We start from the raw sequence: 14473 nt of genomic DNA, 5'->3' as shown, positions 1-14473 counted from the left end.
AGTTTCTTGCGTGTTTGAGTGCTAACTAGGCACAACTTTTTATTTGAATAAGAGTGTAGCGTACGGTACCGCCGTTTCTAACTACGCTTGTATCGACCCTTGTATCGTACAGGCTTTTGTTTATTTGGTAAGAACAGCTCAGCGTTGGTTAGACCATTAGCGAGAGCAGCACTGCTAGTTCTTGCTACTAATAAGGCGAGTACTCCGTTCGCTTGTTACATATTTTTACGAGCTTCAAACAGAAACGACTGCAGTAATGGATAGGAACTGTGATCGTTGTGTACAGATGCGAGCCTAGTTGGCGACCCTTCGCTCACAGCTCCAGGCTGCCTTGGCTTCTGTCACACAGCTTGAGGCAGCTGCCAAGGGGCGTCACTGTGGGGGATCGAATGCGAGGGACGTTGAGCACGTCCCACGTGTCCTCCGATTGGTCCACTGCTGTGGCCGCCCTGGGTACTGCCTGCACTGAGGTTGACCCCTCACCTGTGGTCGAGTAGGAGATCATTTAAAGTCTGGTCGGCAGCGAAAAACTTTCCGAGGGGCCAATCGTAGGGCCTCCCCGGATCGTTTGACCAACAGGTTTCGGGCGTTATCTGTGGCTGACGATGTCTCTGATCCGGATGCAGTCGTCCACCCTGCTGCAGAGGAAGCTTCTCGGCCCACAAGGTCTTGGCATTCACAGAGGGTGGGTTTACTGGTAGTTGGGAGCTCCAATGCTAGGAGTGTAATGGGGCCCCTTAGGAACATGGCTGCCAAGGAGGGGAAGGAAGCCAGTGTGCACTCTGTGTGCATTCTGGGGGAGTCATTCCGGATGTGGAAAGGGTGCTTCCGGATGCCATGAAGAGTACAGGCTGCAGTCAACTGCAGGTGGTGTCTCATGTCGGTACCAATGACGTGTGTCGCTTTGGATCGGAGCAGATTCTGTCTGGTTTCGGGCGGCCAGCGGAAATGGTAAAGACTGACAGTCATGCTTCCGAGATTAAGGCGCAGCTCACCATCTGCAGAATCGTCGATAGAACTGACTGTTGTCCTTTGGTGCAGAGCGGAGTGGAGGGTCTGAATCACAGGCTCAGGCGGTTCTATGACTGTGTAGGCTGCAAATTCCTTGACTTGCGCCATCGTGTTGTGGGTTTCCTGGTTCCGCTTAATAGGTCAGGAGTCCACTACACACAGCAGGCGGTTACACGGGTAGCGGGGGCTGTGTGGAAAGGACTGGGCGGTTTTTTAGGTTAGAGGGTCTTAGGGAACCGCAGAAGGGAAGTCCATCTAAAAGTGGGCAGGTAAAACACAGTAAGGTAGTTGCAGAAACGGTTGGTATTGTAGTTGTAAATTGTCGTATCTGTGTTGGGAAAGAACCAGAGCCCCAAGCCCTAATAGAGAGCACTGTAGCTCATATAGTTATCGGTACAGATAACTGGCCGAAGCCGGAAATAAGTTCAGCCGAAATTTTTTTCAGACGATCCACCAGTGTTCAGAAAGGGTAGATTAAATACAGTTGGTGGTGGAGTATTTATTGCTGTCAGAGGTAGTTTGCCTTGTAGCGAAGTTAAAGTAGATAGTTCGTGTTAAATAGTATGGGTAGAGGCTATACCTGACAATCGGACTAAACTATTAATTGGATCGTTTTACCGACCCCCCGGCTCAGAAGATATAGTTGCTGAACAGTTCAAAGAAAACTTGAATTTCATGGTCGAGCGGCTGCACATAATCCACCAAACACGGTGGCAAACGCCAAACGACGCATCGCTTGGTGTAAGGAGCGTAAACCGTGGACGATTGAACACTGAAAAAACGTTGCGTGGAGTGGCGCTTCCCACTGTTGAAGAGCAATTTGGGGTTGGCGATTGCATTTTTCAACACGGTACACAAGGTGGCTATCCGATGGTAGGGTGTGGGTATGGCGAATGCCCGGTGAACGTCATCTGCCGGCGCGTGTAGTGCCAATAGTAAAATTCGAAGGGGGTGGTGTTATGGTGTGGTCGTGTTTGTCAAGGAAAGGGCTTGCACCTGTTGTTGTTTTGTGTGTCACTATCACAGCACAGGCCAACATTGATGTTTTAAGCACCTTTTTGCTTCCCACTGTTGAAGAGCTATTTATGGACTTTTCTACACGATCGAGCACCTGTTAATAATGCACGGCCTGTGGCGGAGTGGTTACACGACGATAACACCCCTGTAATGGACTGGCCTGCACAAAGTCCTGACCTGAATCCTATAGAACACCTCTGGGATGTTTTGGAACGCTGAATTCGTTCCAGGCCTCACTGACTGACATCGACACCTCTCGTCAGTGCAGCACTCCGTGAAGAATGGACTGCCATTCCCCAAGTAACCTTTCAGGACCTGGTTGAGCGTATGCCTGGGAGAATGGAAGCTGTCATCAAGGCTCAAAAAATGGTTCAAATGGCTCTGAGCACTATGGGACTTAACTTCTAAGGTCATCAGTCCCCTAGAACTTAGAACTACTGAAACCTAACTAACCTAATGACGTCACACAACACCCAATCATCACGAGGCAGAGAAAATCCCTGACCCCGCCGGGAATCAAACCTGGGAACCCGGGCGTGGGAAGCGAGAACGCTACCGCACGACCACAAGCTGCGGACTCATCAAGGCTAAGGGTGGGTCAACACCGTATTGAATTCCAGCATTACCGACTGAGGGTCCCACGAACTTGTAAGTCATTTTCAGCCAGGTGTCCGGATACTTTTGATCACATAGTGTACTTCAAGATACCATTGCAGTCGGGGAAGATATCATTCATGAAGGATTGCAGCTGGTCCACAATAATATTCATGTCGTGCACAGTCGTCACGGTGCCTTCGATTACTACAACTGGTCCCACGGACGGCTAGGTGAACATCAGCAACAGAATAACACTGCCCTCTCCAGCCCGCGTCTGTGGCTCGGTGCTTGTTTCGAGCAGCCTTCCGCATGGATGACAGTGTATCTGCAGCTGACCGTCGACCTGGTGAAAGAGCAAATGTGATTCATAGGAGCAGGCGACACATTTCTAGTGATAATTGACGATGTCGTTGAGTCAGCATGCGAACACGTAAGCGTCGTCTAATGCGGCGCACAACGTTGAGCAACGTGCGCTGAACAGTGTGCTTCGAAACAATTGTGTCTCATCAGATCTGCCACAGATTACCGCCTATCCTGTAAGCCTGTCTCCTGCATATTCTGTGATGAGACGCGGACGTGCAACACCTTGGCGCCTACGTTCCGTAGATGCTGACAACAGTAGCACGCGAACAGGCTACTCGCTTCACTGTTTGCGAGGTGCTCATTCTCATACCCTACGCCATAATAATCTGCGCTTTGTCGAAGTCGCGTATGTCGGCGGATTTCGCCATTTTTGGCCCAACCCGTCCCTGTAATGATTCTCTATTCGTCCTTGCTTCTCATATATACTTTCCTTACTGGGTCACCTGTCATCAACATCACGAGACGGCTTTCAATATTGCGGTGGGTAACGAGCATCATGTTTTAGCTCATCAGTGTCTGTGCCGACACGACCTTTGATATGTAGTTGGCATGTCGGACGATGCCACCCGGTGAAAATACTGATTGCACATTTGCCTTTCTTCTTGTCGTTTCGACTTGCCACTTGTTTCCCTCTGGAGCGCTATTACCTGCCCAGCTTTGGAGCTTCCAATGACCAACATAGACGCCCTCTATGCTTGTCCGGGAGTTACAGGGAGATCGGCCGCTGACTCAGCATAATAGGCAACCGGTGCCCGATATGGACAGTGGTCATAATAGTTTGACTCGTAAGTATGTATTGCGGTATATGCACACATAAAATAGCCTATGCTCCGTGAAATGTATCCAGCAAAACTTCGACGGGATGCGTATGTCATTACTAAACACAGTTTCAACATTCCAGGCAACTGTCGACTGTAGTGCTGTCTCTCATGCAAGAATTTCCAAGAAAACTTGAGATCATAACACAAAAATTTCATCATCTCCGACAAGTATCTTAACAATAAAAGGATAATGTAGAAAGTCATAGTTAGAAAATGAGTGTAGGGATTCTGGTTCTCGATGACGATAATGGTCAACGATGTCTGTGCCATTCGATAAGCCAAACGTGCCCATTGGGTGCTGCCAAATAGCGAGCACCTCAGGAGTTTAATGTGTCCACGTCAATCAGGTATTTCAGGTCCAGACACTATGAACACACCGTTATAAACAGAAACGGTCAGGCACTTTGTGGCAAGTGAGGCGAAACGGTACATGAACACCGAATTCAGCATCACAGATCTGAGAAAATTGCAATCGGGATCATGTAGTTGCCTTGCCACAGATGTTAACTATTTATTGAAGTAAAAAAAGAAGGCCTTTCATACTACTAAGCCATCAAAACTTGTGACATAAATTACGGGTGGGACTAAAATGTTACTGGGGACAAGAAACATACTCAAACACTTCCAAACGCTCCTGCAAACAAAGACTTTCTGCAAAGTTAGTCGTCTCAATAACACCATCGGCGAACCAACAACATAGTAGTAAACCTAAGATCGTCATATCTGTGGCAAATACGGAAAAAACAGGCCATTGTGTAGCAAACAGTCAAGCTATCTGTTTCAAACCTAAAATACAAAATAGTAACAAAAGGCACAGACCACAAAACCAGTCTGAAATTGTCAAAATATAATGACATGTTCCAAGCAAGATCGTAAGAGAAGGAAACGAGCCACCATGGTACAACAACCGAGTTAGAAATCTGCTACGGAAGCAAACGGAACTTCACAGCAAACATAAACATAGCCAAAGGCGCCGGCACAGTAACTCAGCGTGTTCGGTCAGGGGTTAGCTGCCCTCTGTAATAAAAAAACTGAGTTAATGGATCAACAACGAACTGAAAAGGGAGTATCGCGACGTCCGCCCCGAGCAGATACAACGAACTAAAACGAACAAAATGAGACACTGTAGTTCCTTCTCTAGATTGTCGCACAGATGACAAAATGGTAGACATCAAAATAGATGACAGAGGGATAGAAAAACAATTAAAGTCTCTCAAAAGAGGAAAGGCCGTTGGACCAGATGGATTACCAGTTCGATTTTACACAGGGTACGAAAAGGAACTTGCCCCTCTTCTTGCAGCGGTGTACCGTAGGTCTCTAGAAGAGCGTAGCGTTCCAGAAGATTGGAAGAGGCCGTTGTCAAGAAGGGACGTCGAACAGATGTGCATAATTATAGACCTATGTCTCTAACGTCGATCAGTTGCGGAATTTTGGAACACGTATTGTCTTCCAGTACAATGACTTTTCTGGAGGCTAGAAATCTATTCCGTAGGAATCAGCATGGGTTTCGACACAGAGGGTCGTGTGAAACCCAGCTCGCGCTATTCGTCCACGAGATTCAGAGGACCATAGACACGGGTTCCCAGGTAGCTGTCGTGTTTCTTGACTTCCGCAAGGCGTTCGATACAGTTCCCCACAGTCGTTTAATGAACAAAGTAAGAGCGTATGGACTATCAGACCAATTGTGTGATTGGATTGAAGAGTTCCTAGATAACTGAACGGAAAATGCCATTCTCGATGGAGAAAAATCTTCCGAAGTAAGAGTGATTTCAGGTGTGCGCAGGGGAGTGTGGTAGGACCGTTGCTATTCACAATATACACTCCTGGAAATTGAAATAAGAACACCATGAATTCATTGTCCCAGGAAGGGGAAACTTTATTGACACATTCCTGGGATCAGATACATCACATGATCACACTGACATAACCAAAGGCACATAGACACAGGCAACAGAGCATGCACAATGTCGGCACTAGTACAGTGTATATCCACCTTTCGCAACAATGCAGGCTGCTATTCTCCCATGGAGACGATCGTAGAGATGCTGGATGTAGTCCTGTGGAACGGCTTGCCATGCCATTTCCACCTGGCGCCTCAGTTGGACCAGCGTTCGTGCTGGACGTGCAGACCGCGTGAGACGACGCTTCATCCAGTCCCAAACATGCTCAATGGGGGACAGATCCGGAGATCTTGCTGGCCAGGGTAGTTGACTTACACCTTCTAGAGCACGTTGGGTGGCACAGGATACATGCGGACGTGCATTGTCCTGTTGGAACAGCAAGTTCCCTTGCCGGTCTAGGAATGGTAGAACGATGGGTTCGATGACGGTTTGGATGTACCGTGCACTATGCAGTGTCCCCTCGACGATCACCAGAGGTGTACGGCCAGTGTAGGAGATCGCTCCCCACACCATGATGCCGGGTGTTGGCCCTGTGTGCCTCGGTCGTATGCAGTCCTGATTGTGGCGCTCACCGGCACGGCACTAAACACGCATACGACCATCATTGGCACCAAGGCAGAAGCGACTCTCATCGCTGAAGACGACACGTCTCCATTCGTCCCTCCATTCACGCCTGTCGCGACGCCACTGGAGGCGGGCTGCACGATGTTGGGGCGTGAGCGGAAGACGGCCTAACGGTGTGCGGGACCGTAGCCCAGCTTCATGGAGACGGTTGCGAATGGTCCTCGCCGATACCCCAGGAGCAACAGTGTCCCTAATTTGCTGGGAAGTGGCGGTGCGGTCCCCTACGGCACTGCGTAGGATCCTACGGTCTCGGCGTGCATCCGTGCGTCGCTGCGGTCCGGTCCCAGGTCGACGGGCACGTGCACCTTCCGCCGACCACTGGCGACAACATCGATGTACTGTGGAGACCTCACGCCCCACGTGTTGAGCAATTCGGCGGTACGTCCACCCGGCCTCCCGCATGCCCACTATACGCCCTCGCTCAAAGTCCGTCAACTGCACATATGGTTCACGTCCACGCTGTCGCGGCATGCTACCAGTGTTAAAGACTGCGTTGGAGCTCCGTATGCCACGGCAAACTGGATGAAACAGACGGCGGCGGTGCACAAATGCTACGCAGCTAGCGCCATTCGACGGCCAACGCCGCGGTTCCTGGTGTGTCCGCTGTGCCGTGCGTGTGATCATTGCTTGTACAGCCCTCTCGCAGTGTCCGGAGCAAGTATGATGGGTCTGACACACCGGTGTCAATGTGTTCTTTTTTCCATTTCCAGGAGTGTATATAAATGATCTTGTGGATAACATCGGAAGTTCACTGAGGCTTTTTGCGGATGATGCTGTAATATATAGAGAGGTTGTAACAATGGAAAATTGTACTGAAATGCAGGAGGATCTGCAACAAATTGACGCATGGTGCAGGGAATGGCAACTGAATCTCAATGTAGACAATTGTAATGTGTTGCAAATACATAGAAAGAAAGATCCTTTATCATTTAGCTACAATATAGCAGGTCAGCAACTGGAATCAGTTAATTCGATAAATTATCTGGGAGTAGGCATTAGGAGTGATTTAAAATGGAATGACCATATAAAATTAATCGTCGGTAAAGCAGATGCCCCACTGAGATTCATTGGAAGAATCCTAGGGAAATGCAATCCGAAAACAAAGGAAGTAGGTTATAGTACACTTGTTTGCCCACTGCTTGAATACTGCTCACTGGTGTGGGATCCGTACCAGATAGGGTTGACAGAAGAGATAGAGAAGATCCAACGGAGAGAAGCGCGCTTTGTTACACGATCATTTAGTAATCGTGAAAGCGTTACGGAAGACTCTGCAAGAGAGACGCACAGTAGCTCGGTACGGGCTTTTGTTGAAGTTTCGAGAACATACCTTCACCGAGGAGTCAAGCAATATATTGCTCCCTCCCACGTATATGTCGCGAAGAGACCACGAGGATAAAATCAGAGTGATTAGAGCCCACACAGAGGCATACCGACGCTCTTTCTTTCCACGAACAAGAGGAGACTGGAATAGAAAGGACAACCAATACAGGTACTCAAGGTACCTTCCGCCACACACCGTCAGGTGGCTTGGGGAGTATGGATGTAGATGTAGATTCAGACTGATATGTCAAATGACGTTCTGTTAGTCGATCCTATGGAATTCGGAAGTATCTGTTAGAGAACTAACTAATCTCTCAACCCAAACCTCTACCTCCGTATTCACACCAATTCGACGGAGAATAAAAGACAGAGAAATTCCTCAGCGCTAAAATAGCTCCCATGCTGCAGTGGAGCATTAACGTGTTCAGAACTCACGTAGAGAAATTTCGATACTAGCCCGTGTTTCTTTGCCTGGCTGAGACCTTTTTTAAAAGAGACCGGCGACCCTACTGCAAGAGATTGTAATGTTCAAAGAAAAGGCTGTCTCTGAGGGGACAGGACAAACGAGAGCGTTTCGTCTGTATCACCCACGCTTACCACACAGAATCTCGGGCGTCAATACAGTTTACAAGGAGTTGCTACTATAGTTTACGCGCCAGGTAAATTGACGATACGTATTCGACTAATGTTCAAGAGTCAATCTCAGAATGCGTTTCCATTTCTGGAGAGAGCGGCAAAACGAAATGGGGCGGCACTTAAGCATTGTGACGAAGAAAGTGGTCACTGGAGTCGGCGGAAGCGGCTTTCCTATCTTAATTCTTTTTGTTACTAACAGATCAGATTTATGTGAATTTAATTTCGTAAGTATTGGTGCTATAAGACGGTACAGATGAATCCAATTCTACGGGTTAAAAGGATATTTTGACTCCTAGTAGTTTGAAGATTGAGAAGAGAACAATTTTACTTGCAATTTGTGTTAATATTCTGAGCATTAAAGGGTAATATTTACTTTCCACTTTGTTTTACATTTTACGGTTCTGTCATTTCTGAGATAGTACACCAGGAACAAAGGGCTGTATGGAAGTGAATAACAGACTGTAGGGAAATCGGAAAAGAAGCTGTGGTGTGACAAGTACCGGAAGCCTTCACACCGCTGTTCTTACCACCATTGCGAATACAGCGGGAATGACAATGTAGTCAAAATTAATGCATGGGAGACAACTGAATTAAATTGATGTACTTTATTTGTATCATGTTAAAACTATTATTGCATGAATCTTTGTTTTGTTTCATGTCGAGACCAAAGTTACCGCAGTACAGCGACGGTAGATGTTCACCGCTGTGGCCAGAGATGCTGTACTACCCACTGCCACCACTAGAGTCGTAAAATTACCGTAGGCTACTGTAGATCATCATAAGTGAGCGTTGAATACGGTAGTGTTCCCAGTAGCCCCGGTCAGTTAAAATAGTATCCATGTTCCCTGTATGTTAGACGTGATACATATCTATCAGGTTTTACCTCATAGCGATTGCTTTGCTTACGTGCGCGATCAGTATCTTACTAGATTCCCCTAGCAACTGGAGACAATGAATTGTTTAGAAACTAAGCGAAGATATATAAAGGACCGCGTAACCTACGGAATATTTTTGCTCTCCCACAGTTACTCTCCTGTCTGTTCCTTAAAAATAAATTTATGGCAAAATGGAAATTCTCGGTGTTCAATTGAGGTTTTATTCAAAATAATTGATTCGTAACGTGAAACAGAGCGACGTTGTAGTAAAAATAAAAGAATACTGATTTATCATATAGTGCTTTAAAATGCAATTACCTAAAAAGTGATAAAATTAAAAATCTTAAAAAAATATGAAATTTCGCTTCAATACTTCGTCGAGCTAACATGAAACATGTCTCTGTTATTCATAAACAAGTTTCGCATTTATCAGTAATAGCAGGAATCCCTTTCCTTTTATCATGATGAAGAACATCCTATTGAATACAAAATAGTAACAATAAGTATATAGATGTTTTTTGTTTGTTCATGTAAACTTTACCTGCGTCGAAAATGATTGTTTTGGCTAAATAAAAGGGCAGAAGTTACGCCATCACCTAATTTTTATTACATATAAAATGCAATTTATATTCCTTAAGGATCTAAAATAAACTATGCACAACACTGAATAATGTGTGGTTATAATAAGGTGCAAAACAAACAACCAAACAAACATAGAAACAAAGGGAAGTCGTCATCTCCCAGTTCCTGTCCTACACATTGATTTGTGTTTCTTTTCCTACCAATGTTACCAATACTACTGGTAGTCCTACAATTCATCACGTCGTTTATGTACTGTACCAAAACTACGGTACTATTAAACCGTAGTTTAGATAGAGCGCAACAACTGCAGCGACGGTCAGCTATAGACAGAAGATTCTGGCGACGACTGCTGCGAAACAGTGATTTTCAGTTTGCATTTATCGATGCCACTGTAATTAAAAGAAAAAGAAGTCCGGACAAGTGCGAGTAGCACTCGCGCTCCTTGGGTTCTGTTAAAGCTTAATCATGCGTGTAGATGAAAATAATATTAATAATAACAGCGATTTCGTGTGGCTCAGTGGCCTAGTGCAAGTCTTTGTATTGGACGCCACTTCGGCGACTTGGCGTGTCTCTAACTTAGTTATCCAGTCGGGGAAACGGGAACTACAGTTTAACGCGGACGGAATCGGAATCACGCGTTTTTTTCTGACAAGTCCTCCCATCGTGTACAGGTAAGGCTAATATAAAAAGGAGACTTTAAAATCTCGCAACTGCTTGGTTTCTAGGCACGTAATTTATTAATAGCATACAGGTTTTGATGAGTGAGTTTGTGAGTAGCAAAATACGTGACATATATGCCCGTATCTTTTTACTGAGTTAACTTAGAAGCTTAAATTATTTACACCGCCAAAGAAGTAGGTACTTCGCAGAATTGGCGAGGAAAGGAATAGGGAAAAATACTGACTAAAAGGCTTCAGTATTTGACATAAATTTCAACTTGATACCTCTACCCATTCACGAGAAAAAGGGGTTAAACACACGGACAACAAATGGCAAAAATATTTTTTATGTGATATTGATACAAACGAAGAATTTTCGGATTATTTCCTTTACCTGTACTGTGAAACGTCGCTTCTTGACAAATTTGATGAGTACACTTCAACGAGAAGTACCCTATAGGTTTTGATGAGTGAGTTTGCGAATATCGAAATATGTGACATGAACGGCCGAATCTTTGGTCTATATTAACTTAGAATCTCAAATTATTTACTCCACCAAGGGACAGTAAACCTTACTACGCGACATAAATTTCAACCTGATTCCCTACCCGTCCCTGAGAAATAGGTGTCTTGACATTCGGACGGACAGTCAGAGAGGCAAACGGACAATAAAATTATTCAATAATGGATCCGCTTTTACTGACTGAGGTCCGGAACCCTAAAAAGAACATCAACCGTATATGTATCAAAATTCTAATGATGTAAGAGACAATCTGCTTGTAAGGTCACACGTATTGTGTTGCGTGCCCAGAAGGCAATAGAAGTATACTGAACTGAAACTTAATTTCACATGGTTTTTACTTCTGAAGTGAAGAAGTCATTTATTTTCAGAATAAGATTTATAACAGTTCATATGCTATGTATATACGTATTTCTATTCAACTATCAGAAGAATTTTGAAGCTTTTCATATATAAGGAGCAGTCAAACGAAAACGAGACGGATGGAAAAAAGTAAGTAAACTTTTTATTACTTCAAAAGTAATCGCAATAAGTGTTAATGCACTCATCCCACTGTGAGACAAGACGGTCAATGTCTTCGTGGAAAAATGTTTGAGATGGCCTGCGGTACCAAGATTGTATCCAGGCTTCGGTCAAAGCAAATCGACGGCCACGAATGTATTTCTTTAGGGATCTAAAACTATAGAAATCGCATGGGGAGATTTGGACTGTGTGGAAAATGTGTGAGGGCTTCACAGCAAAACTTCTGCAGTATAGTCTAAACAAACTTGGCAACACGTAGGGCCACCCTCGTGCTTCGAGGAAAGCCCTTACATATCCTATATACAATCCCAATTTGTTCCCTTGCGATTTACATATTTTTGGAGACCTGAACAAAGACATTCGTGGTCGTCGATTTGCTTCAGGCGAAGGCATGCACCTGGATACGGTCATGGTTCCGTAGGCAACAGCAATATTTTTCCATGAAGACGCTGACCGTCTTGTCTAATAGTGGCATAAATGCGTTAACAGTTATGGCGCTTACTAAAACAGTTCACCTACTTTTCTTCATCTGTCTCGTTTACATTTGACTGTCCCTTATAATCTGAGATCGCTGACACAGTCTGAGATAACTGGATGTGAGTACGAGTTTCACCAGTATATAACATCTTTGATTGTCGTCGGAAATGCAATTTTTGAGAGAACAACTGTATGAATTTTGCTCCACTCAAGTCTCCTTATGATACAAGGATCTGCAGTTTATCAAAGAAATTATTTTCTATTACACTTCAATAATCTCACGTCGTTTGCGCTCTGATTACATGGAATCCGAGCACAGTCAAAGAGATTAACTGGAAGTCAACCCGTCTAAATTCACTTCTTTAGACCGGAAGCGTAACGTCGCAAAGCGAACCGACGGCTTTCGGAGGTCATGTTCCAGAAGGATGGATAAAACAAAGTGGGCTGACAAGATTAAGAAATGAGTAGGTACTTCGCAGAATTAGCAAGGAAAGAAATAAGGTAAAAATACTGACTAAAAAAGGGATGATACGATATAAGAAAATAACTACTATGGTACCAAATGGAGCCGTAGATGACAAAAATCGTAGGGGAAAGCATAAACTGAAATAATCCCAACAAACGGTTGAAGACATTTAGTGTTGCTGGTGCTGTGAAACAATGAGACTGGCACAGGAGAGGGCGTCACGCTGGGCCGCATCCAACAAATCCAAGGGCCAATGGGGAAAAACAATCAGCTAATAACTGCATTCTGAATTATTCATTCTTGCCACGTCATAATTTATCTACGAGCGGCGTTCAATATAATACAACAATATTTAAAGCAGGTTGTTTTTATTCAGGATTCCACTACATAAAGTTATTTCCCGTTCTTTAGCTACAAAACCCTACTTTTCGACACAATCTCCGTTCAATGCGACGGTCCTACGCCTTCTTACTGGGAGGGCACACTACTGGTCGACGGTGGAGCCTACGTCTTACTGCATCAATAATCTCCCCCTCATCCACATACTGCTTCCCGCGGGGTACATCCTTCATTGGATCAAACAGATGGAAGTCCGAATGTGCGAGATCCGGGCTGTATGAAGGACGGTCTAATGAAGTTTTGTGAGCTCCTCTGGGGTGCAGAGACTTGAGTAAGGCCTTGCTTTGTCATGTAGAAGAAGTTCGGTGATGACGAAGACGGTGGAGTCGTTTCTTCAATTTCCTGAGGGCAGCACAGCTGTGAGCACGCGGGAGATTAACCAAGTTAGCGCGATTCTGTTGCGATGATGACAGACGCCTCACTCAACGACTCAACTTGGTTTTATTCACTGTCAGGTCTCTGTAGCCATTCCGCTAGCGCCTATGAGTACCTTTAATGCTCTGTTTTTGTGCCAAAGAAACTCAATGACAGCTCTGTGCTTGGAACGCGCCTTTATTATAGCCGCCATTTTGATGTCTACAAATAGCGACGCCATCTACCGGAACTTCATGAAACTACAGTGGATGACACGGGAATATTCCATGATGTTTCACAATAAACACCGTATTTTTTCAACCGAAACTGACCGAGAAAGGACATGTGTTGCATTGCTTACCGAATGGCCCTCGTATTACTACATCCTCACTTTAACTAATATGTTAAAAATACCGAATAAAATAAACATATGTCGATGATTATGAAATCTGTGATGTTGTGGTGGTGTTCTTGAGTTCGAAGATGGGCGTGATGCAGCTCTCGTAGTTCTGCTGCTGAGTGCGAGGACTAGTGTGATGCAGTTCTCTATGTTAGCGTACTCCGTGCGAGCCTCTTCATCTCTGCACCTACATTCCTTTGGACCTGCTTACTGCGTACTCCAGTCTTAGTCTCCCTCTAGACTTCTGAGCCCGCACTTCTCTCTGTTACCAACCTGACAATTCCTTGATGCCTTAGGATGTGCCCTGTCAGTCGATCGCTTTTTTAGTCAAGGTGATCCACACCTGTACTATATTTATAAATGGTAAAGCCCTCTACTGTTACTATAAAGCATTACTTTTATTCATATTACTTCTAGCTGGAACAAACAGAATCTGCCTTTTCCAATATTTCATATCACGTTAATGTAAGAACAAAAATAAGTCAACAGTTCACTCGAACTTTTGTTCTTGGTTTTTAAATATAAAGTGCACGGTCATACAAATGGCTTTAGTTCATTACAAACGCTATAACTTTTAAACATATTACCTTTAGCTAAAATAAACAGACTCTACTCTTACTAATATTCCAGATCATGTTAACGTAAGAGTAGAAATAAGCCAACACTTCATTTGAGGGTTTGCTGCTATTTAAAATTTAAATATAAAGGTCATGGTCATACAAACAGCTGTATCTCATTGCAAACACAATAACTCTGTGTCATTGATTCCTGGGAATTCATGTTAATGTCGATCGTGATTAAAATATTTGCTGTAAACTGACTGTATTATACGTTAATATAAGAATAGAAATGAGACATGAGATCACTTGAAGTTTGTTCTTGAACTAATTTATTTATTTATTTATTTTCATTTGCCCTTATATCGACTT

This window comes from Schistocerca gregaria, chromosome X (assembly GCF_023897955.1).
Source record: "Schistocerca gregaria isolate iqSchGreg1 chromosome X, iqSchGreg1.2, whole genome shotgun sequence".
NCBI classification, from domain to species: Eukaryota; Metazoa; Arthropoda; class Insecta; order Orthoptera; family Acrididae; genus Schistocerca; species Schistocerca gregaria.
The sequence above is the reverse complement of the archived record's forward strand: the minus strand, read 5'-3'. Positions refer to the sequence as shown.